Source organism: Anser cygnoides, chromosome 4 (assembly GCF_040182565.1).
Source record: "Anser cygnoides isolate HZ-2024a breed goose chromosome 4, Taihu_goose_T2T_genome, whole genome shotgun sequence".
Lineage (NCBI taxonomy): Eukaryota > Metazoa > Chordata > Aves > Anseriformes > Anatidae > Anser > Anser cygnoides.
Window position 1 is genome coordinate 51,109,037 of NC_089876.1, and position 9,042 is coordinate 51,118,078.

At 37.0% G+C, this 9,042-nt stretch overlaps 1 protein-coding gene across 1 annotated transcript in view; it reads right to left on the bottom strand.

Moving 5' to 3' along the window:
- The window catches only part of FSTL5 (follistatin like 5), a 333,504-nt gene extending 324,715 nt beyond the window's left edge, over positions 1-8,789 (bottom strand). Inside the window, exon 1 of the mRNA XM_066996114.1 lies at positions 8,680-8,789. The gene's annotated coding sequence lies outside the window, so the exon portion shown is untranslated. The remainder of the gene's footprint in view (positions 1-8,679) is intronic.
- Between the last annotated feature and the right edge of the window lie 253 nt (positions 8,790-9,042).

Consider the following 9,042-nt stretch of genomic DNA (forward strand, 5'->3'; position numbering starts at 1 on the left):
AGATAATGAAAAAATCCATCTTAGCCCTTTAAATATGAATAAGAAGCCAGCAAGTTTATAGCTGTACTGAAATACACCGCTCAATTTTTTCAAACATACTAAGCAAGAGAAATCAATGTTTGCTCCTGCTGTCTGCCAAATCATGTTATTTGTTTGGGTTTCACATACACATAGATTTAAAAATCCCCCACCGCATATGAATACATAACTAAGGGACTGACTCAATTTCTGATAAAAACAAACAAAAAAGGCTCTATCTACTTAGCTTAGTAGTCCTTAGTAAAATTTCAAAGACTGCAGAAACAATAACGTTATACACAATATATTTTCCAGCAAACATTCCTAATTACCAATGCAAAGCAGACTGTTATCTCATGGTACTCAGTAAACACAGGCATGACTGTCACCAATGTCTGCATCCAAAGGTCCCTTTTGCTCCTGCATTCATTGGGCTACCTTTACTCCTGGAAATGAAGTTCGCCCAGCACCACCTTGAAGGGCTGCTCTCCCCTCCGACCAGCCACACACAGGAGCACGCTCTGTGCTCTGCCCTGATGCAGCATTCCAGGAGCTGAATCTGCTCTTCCACCCACCTCACCCCCAGCCTCCCCATCCCTGCCTGAGGACACATGGAGGAGCCACCCAGACATCCAACGGGGACGTGGCAGCTCTTTAACACCAAGAATCAATGCACAGGCATTATTTATGACTTCTTAGTAACTCAGCGATGAACATAGAATATATAAAAAAGAGCTGCTGTATAGCAACTTGCTATTACAGCTTTACAGTTTCTTGCATGAGCTTCTTATCCCAGCAATATTTATAATATATGCTCAGATCTTCAAATACAATCAGCAATTCCTTTACCGTGTAGGTTTAACGGTACATTGTGAATGCCCTGAGACTAAATGCTATCAAATACATAGAAAATACATCTTGCTGAAGTGTTTTTGTGTTAGGAAGAGATATGAACCTGGTAAGCAGATGGAAAAAAAAAATCATTGTTATTATGCCTGCCTGTGGTTAAGATATTGTTACTAAATCTAATTATCTCCATTTATAACCATCTTTTAGCAATGTCAGTTTGTTCAAGAGAGAAGAACAAAGAGAAATGAAGCACATACGTTGAAAGAAATGCAGGGAAACACAGAAAATCTGCTCAGTCTTCTACACTTCAAACAGTAAGAAGATCACAGTAATAAATATAAAGAATGTTTACAAAATCCAAGTATGTAGCACACTATGACTGTAAATAGTTAACATATACCACCTGCATTAGTAAAACAGATTTTGTTAGAAGCAGAAGGTTTGTTTTCATGTAAATTTATATATTATTTGTTGTATTTTATATTTGCCTTCCTCTCTCCTCTTCAGTTCCATCGGCTTACCAGCATTACTTCACAAATCTGAAATTAATTTACAAATTCAAGCAGGGAACAGATTATTAAATGCAGTAAGAAGCATAACTATTCATAGACAGTTTCAGCAGAGGTTCAAACTAAGCTGGAGCAAAAGACAGGAAGAGCTAGAAACATGGTGTATGCCCGTTATATTTTCACAAACACAAATCAGGACTTCTTAAAACTATTGTCATGTAAGCTCCTCCCAGCTACATTTATTTCAGGTTTACTAACATATTTAGCAGGTTCCAGTGTTGCAGATTGAATGACTTCTCTAAATGACAATGAAAAATGATCTCTAATCTCTCTAAATTAGTAACAACGCTAATAGGTTAAGTATACTCATGCTAAGTATAGTTACTTCACTACAATATTGTTACTCTCTGTTACGTCACTTCAGTGTGTCATTCCAGTCTCTGGAGAAGTTATCAAGAGATAAGGTGTCATAGCACTAACATTTTTGATGCATACAGTTACTGCAGCAATTCTGCATACAAAAAAAAAAAAAGTGCTTTGCAGTATTTTTCGGGGGGTCACACAATATGGACATTAGAGTCCAGTTCTTACGGAAAACAAACATCAGCAGCATGACAGCTAGTACATACAAGCTCATCAAAATGTCACTCAGTACCACAGCAGTACCAGAGAACAGTCAGAAGTCCAGGAACAAACAGCACAGGACAGAGTTTTGATGTGCTATTTATCCATATATGTCTGGATTTATGTCTTCCAGACACTGTGGAGATCAAACACATGTGGCTTTAAATTCAGATTTTATTGCTAAGGCAATGATGACCATAAACTAGGAAAATCTGGAATTCAAATATCACTTTTTCTTATCTCTGTTAAAAGGAATATAAGAACATTGCTTTACATAGCAATTGTATAAATCTAGGATGTAACTATTTGTATTGTATTTCACTAAGCACCATTTTAATGATTTATTTGGACTATTCTTGGTTACATCGTTCCACAACTTAGAATTTTGTGTAGCTCCAAAAGACCAGGAAGATGGAGGAGAGTGGAAGGGGGGCGGGGAGAGAGAGAGAAAATACATTATTCAGGAAACATATAACTAAAATAATGAATTAGTGATTTACATTCTATTTTTAACTTAATTTCTTATAAGACGTGCACAGCTAGTTCTCTGAACACTGTATGTCAGTATATGAATATCCACTGTGCTCAGATCAACAAATGAAGTTTTATAGACTGCTAGGCTGACAGAGGTCAAGTAGACCTCAGCATGTGAGGAGATTCCCAGGATGTGTTGCAGCCAGAACTGTAGAAAAATGAAAATATGACCAAAGGGTGAATCAATAACCTACTCAGCAAGCCAGCCCATGACTCAGCCACTTGTAATAAAGCAATGTGCACAGAAGCAAAAGAAAATTAAACACAGATCCTTACTTCATTATTTCCCAGCCAAACTGCACTGGCAGCCTTCCTCCTCATAAAGCATAGAGCACCATTTTTTCATGCTCCACTGAACATGCACAAACTTTTTCTTTTTTTTTTTTTTCGAGGAGAAGAAAAGTGTAAAACAATAAAAGCAAAATAGAAAAAAAATGCAAGCTTTTTAAGAAATGTTATTTTGTCACTTTGGGTTTACAACAACAACTTTGATTTAGAATCAAATCCACTACACATATAACCCAAAGAAATAAATGAGTCATTAACCAGTGGTTGGGAGATGCCCTAAAATGGGACAAGGATCTCCTTATGAATCTGTTTTAAAGTTCTGGCACTGAGCTTCTTCTCAGCCACTCAACTCAACTACACTATTAAAAGTAAGAAGTGTAGAAATATACAGCACAAGTCATGTGATTTATATGCTGTTGTAAAAACTATAAATAAACAAGGTAGTTTGGCTAACGAATAACCTTGTGGAAGTAACACAAGTTCAAAAGCTCTTTAAAAAGTAATAGAGCACTGCTACAAATACACCTGCTTCTTCCTTTACTTAAATTGGGTTTCAAAAAATAATTACTTCTTAAAATGCTCGTGTAGTTAGAACATACAAGAACCTACCAATTTCAGTTTTGTTAAGATACTCGTAATTCAAGTTGATAATTCACCTTGAGTTACGTGTTAGCAGAGCCAAGTATGGTGCTTACAAAAATGCTGTATATTTTTTTCTCTGTTTATGTAAGCACCTTATAAGAATGCTGTAAAAATAAAATAGCATGACAGGAATTGTTTGTTAGATTCAACCATTTGGTATAAAGTGAAAAAAGTGGCATTGATCACCCTAAAACAATGAGAATAGAAAGAGTACTTTTAAGATACTCTTGGAAGTTACTCACAATAAAGAAAGAGAGAATTTATCAGGTGACACATAAGCTTATTCTTGCTAGTCTTTAGACTGTATAGCATTTTGACATTTAAACTGGAGATGGTCAGTATTTAAAAATTATGCCTCCGCTGCAATAAATCTTACATTTTGTTTTAATTTGAGTTACATATTAGGGTTAAAACCACCTTACTTACGAAGAGTACATGAAAGTTTAATTAAAGACCACTAAATTATTCATATTTAATGAAATTGCTAGGAATTCTGCAGAAAAGTTCAACAACATATATCATATTATTACACTAATGAACTTGTTCTTTCTAGTTAACGAATAAAAGTTCATAAGAATTCATAGAAACTTCTTAAAGGTCGATGTATCTTCAGATGTATTACAAAAAGCACACTTAAATATGTTCCCAAGTCTTAAAATATATATGTATGAACTTTAAAAAAATACTAATGAAAGCAACATAATGAACAATTTTTTCATTTTTTGGTGGGAAACTGGACAGATGTGGAACAATAATTAAGACTATTTTCAGAAATGGGCTTGGAAAAAAATGTAATATGTAAGAAGGTATTAACATCAGGAGGTACAAATGAACTAGAAAGAACCATTAAAAAGGAAGGTAATTAATCATGGAAATTTAAATTATCCCATAACTGAAGAGGAAAAAACAAACACATTTTCTGTTTATATATTTATGAATAGAATAGGAATGGTACAACCTCTTGGCCTTCATCATTACAAATAATCTAAATAAAATGGAAACAGCGGATATACTTCATCTTTCAAACAATTTCTACTAGATACAGTGATTGGCTTCCTAAAGATGATTGAAACAGAAAGCAAACATTAGTAGCAGTTCAAACCTACCACAGCATTAGCAGGATTTATCCTTTGTTATAAATGAATCTAAACTATGGGAAGATAGGAAACAGCTATGGAAACAGTGTTACACACATAGTGCATCTGAACCCACAATAATTTTTGGCTGTGGTTTTCACTGTGAAGTATTATTTGTCTGTACGATTACTTCTTCACAAGTTTTATTCCTTCAGAATTTCTCTGGTATATGGCCAGAATTGCAGTTAAAATAAATTAGAAAATAAAAAATAAACACTCAATCCTCTCATGAGTTTGTTACCAGCAAATAAGGCGTGGACAAAAATCACAAGCAAGGAAAACTACTAGGTTGAGACTGTACTTTGCATACATATTTTTTTGCACATGTAATTTGTGTAATTACAACCTTTTGAGATGTGCTGAAGGACCACACACATGCACACAGTAAGACCTTTTTTCTGTCTAATGTGAAGACCTTTCCAAAAAAAAAAAAAAACCAACTGTGTCAGTATCATTTAAGCACAAAAAAAAAAAAAAAAACAGAAATACTTTTCAAGTCCATAAAACAAAACTGATATTTTACATTCCTTACAATATTTTACATTCCTTACTGAAGCACATATCTTGTGCTGAGCTCATGGTTAAACCCGTATCACCAACATCAACACGTAGATACACTCCCACTTATGGTCTTCCAAAAGGCCTACTTTGCCTTAACTTAAAAGTTCAGGAAGAGATAAGGTCTTCGTAAAGTTTTCCATTAACCTCAAGGTGCTGGAGGACAGAGAGCATTTTCCTGAAGCACCACACCACATTCAGAGCTTGCATGCTTTCCTAGACAAAGGCTGCCTGCCACTATTGAAGACAAAGTACCTGCCTCAGGGAAAGTTTTGTTCAGATGCTGTATGGTCACTCTCATCTAAAAATACACGCTGTTCCTCCTCAAGCACAAAACATAGATGGGCATGCCAGAAACCTCATACATCAACTAGCCAGACACGGCTTTAGATAAAAAAAGAGAGAAAAAGCTGTTGATCAACCGTACCCATAAACAACCTTTTTGTTAGAGGAATAGGGCCATATCTTGCAGCCCCACAGAGGCAAGGCCACCACAGGTCCGCGCACCCGGGGCCAACCAGAAACGAGGCGAAGCACATGTTCCCAGTATGCACACACGCACACAGCACTTTTATACAACACATATATACACATACGGCCACACATAGCACCTGCACAGACACAGACAATTCAATAATGGGATAGGACAGACTGCACCGATAAGGCACAGGAATGGCCTGACAAGGGCACCAAACAAGTTACATGTGACTGGTCCTTTTCACCCCCCTTTCCCTTCCATTTTCCCCATGCCTGTTGCTCCCCAAATCACCTCAGTCCACCCCCTTCCGTGCCTTTAGTTCCTCCCCTAAATATCCCATAGTGATCCCTGTGGGATCCCATACATCCCACAGGCCCCATACCCCTGGGCACAACCCCGCCACCCAGAGGTTGCTCCGACACTGTCTCATCGTGATGGGTTTCACATCTGGGAGCTGGGGCTGTCCTGCGAGGGTCCCAGGCAGGACGTCCCCTCCTCTGAGCCCTTCATTTGGGTTCCTGCCCCTCAGCATGCCCCTGTGCTCCTCTGGCTGTGTGGCAGGCCAAAGCTCCCTGGGATGGGCCTTGGGCATGGTCATATTTGGGCTTCCCAGCCTGCCAGCATCTCTCTCTGCTCCTTTGTCAGGCTGCAGATGGGCTTTTGTCACTCTCACCTAATACTCTGCGTCTATTTTCCTTAATTAAACTTCCAAAAAGAAACAAACAAAGAAATTATCACACCTACTCTAAGTTTTCAGCACTGACTAGAAAAAATATGATGCAGAATCACTTCCTTAAAGATGTTAAGCACAGGTCATGTGTTGAAACAATCTAAAGAGAACACAAGGCAGAAATCACCTCCTTCTACTCCAGCTGAAGGGCAGAATAAACCCATGGGGCTTGTCTACAGCACCTTAGCAAGCCTTACCAACTGCCGTATTAGGTTTCTGCATGTAAGTCAAAACTTTTTGCCCATTGAGACAATTTTTTTCCAGTTCTCCATGCATGAATTCCACCAATATAAGTTTGATTTGGAAGAGTGGGGGAGTAAAATGAAGGGTTCCTTTTCCTGACCTTTTTTGACCAGTCAGATTAATATTTTATTTAACCTATCCACCTTTGGCCATTAAAGATCTTTTCCAAAAAGTCAGTGGAAGCTTAACTTCTTAACTGAAGATTTTATTCAAAAGTATTGATAAAATATGCAAGGGTACGCTGCATTTTATCACCTCAGTTACAAACATGTACGCTGTGTGTTCAAGTCTGAGCAAGCAGGGATGCTCAGTTCTGTTCTGACAACTCCTGCCAAACTGTTTTCTAGCTCAATACAAATAAATAAAACCAGTAGTTTTTATGCAAAATATTAGTCTGAACCTCAGCTAATACAAAAATCTCAAATGAGATTTGTTGTTTCAGAGGAAGCGGTAGCATGGCATAAGAATGAGAGGCTCTCAAACCAATCGCTCATTCACAATGTCAGTAGAGTTAAATCCCTTCTCCTCTACTTTAAAAACACCACAACTGGTCATGTCTGCCCTTCCCAAGCCAAAGCGTGTGGTTTGCAGCTGCTGAGTGTTCCGATTGCTGCAGATAGGGAAAGAGGAGAAACGTGGAGGGAAAGAGGAAAATTGTAGTGCATGGTTGCATAGATCGTCTTTAAATGAAAATGAATTAGTCATGATTTCCTCTAAATGCCAGTACTTCTGAATTTCTGACACTACTTTTCCACAATCTGCTTTGTTTCAAAGCCAAAATAACTGTCATTACAGGGAATGAGCTGTGCATAAATAAAAATACTGTTGCCAGGAGCATGGGACTTTGAAAACGCTCATCAAATATGTGGCTGTTTAAGAGAGCTATTGTATGTGACTCCTCAGGATACTAGACCAGCTCGATACCTCTAATTGCCTAGTCTAATGTGAACATTGCTTAGGCCAACATTTATTTGGACTAAAGTGAAAGGAAATATATTTTTTTAAAACCTCTTTTTTGTGTAGAAGCAAATTCAGACTTAACAGGGTCTGAATGAGGAAAAATTGAGAAGCACAACGAACATGGGCTTTTAGGCAAGGAAGGACAGGAGAAACACGTTACCATCAGGCCACAACAAAACTTTAAGTTGGAGGACACATGAATCTACAACCATGAAAAAAGAGAAGGATATTCCACTTTAGAATACTCATGTGCAATATGAGCATACATGTATTAATTCCGCGCACTGTAACATCTAGAAAGGTTATGTTTTATTGTTTCCATTTCTTGCTGGAATCTGATAAGCATTTGGAATTTCAGATGCATAACAGAAAGAATAAGTGTTTGTACATGTCCTCACGAGTCCTTCAAAACTATTTTAATTAGCTTTAGTCAACATTTTTTTTTTGCCCCTCAAACTGTAGGTAGTGGAAACTCTGTATATAATAGTATAATTACATTTTCTTAAGGTATCTGTAGCAATTTTGTGCCCTGAAATTCAGTTAATAATTTAGTCAAAATTTATGCCATTTTAATAGATAATGTTTCTTTTGAGAAAAAAACATCACCACAAAACGGCTATAATTTATATGACAAATCAATTCTATAAATACAGAGGCACTTCACTAAGTTATCAAATAAGACGTTATAAGAAGCAGGGAAAGTTTTAAAGCCTAACACTTAAAAGCCAGACAATTTTCATATTCAAGGATGATTAACAGAAAAAAATAATAATATTATCAATGAAAACAATATTAAAAAATAACCAGTAGTTACACATTACCTCAGAATTGTAAAACTTCTTTCAACAGCAAAACTATCTTTTAAGTTTTTCTTTCCTTTTCTTTTTTTTTTAATGCTCAGGTTATATGCTTTAAATTTTCCTGCATGTTTGCTTCAGCAATAAAGCCTTTAAGCCTTTTTCATCTAATTATAGAAAGCAGACAGTTAATTCAATGGTTATATCAGCTTTTTTGAACTGTGCAGCTAAAACACTGAAACCTTTTCATAGATGAAAAAATTAAACACTTAAAGATTATTTTTAAAGTTGCAAGCAAATCTATAATATTTACCTGTTCTCAACAAACAGCAAAAGCCTGTTTTGCACTCACAAATTGTACAGCTGCCAGCAAGCTGAAAAACACTTTTAAAATCTTGTTGATTCTTTGGAAAGACATTGGGGAGAGGAAAAAAGTGCACGTTGTGCAATGGGAGAAGGAGCTGCTATCTTAATTGGACGAAGGCTGTGGGGAGGAGCAGCAGGTGCCTGTAGCAGTAATTAGCAAATTTCAAACCCATCAGGGACTGCTCTGACACCTGTGCTAACCCTCTGCCCACATCATCTCTAGAAGAGAGGATGGTCTCCTTCCATCCATCTTACATGTGGCATATACATCTCAGGTACCAGCACAACAAGGCAGAGAAGCTCTGAATGT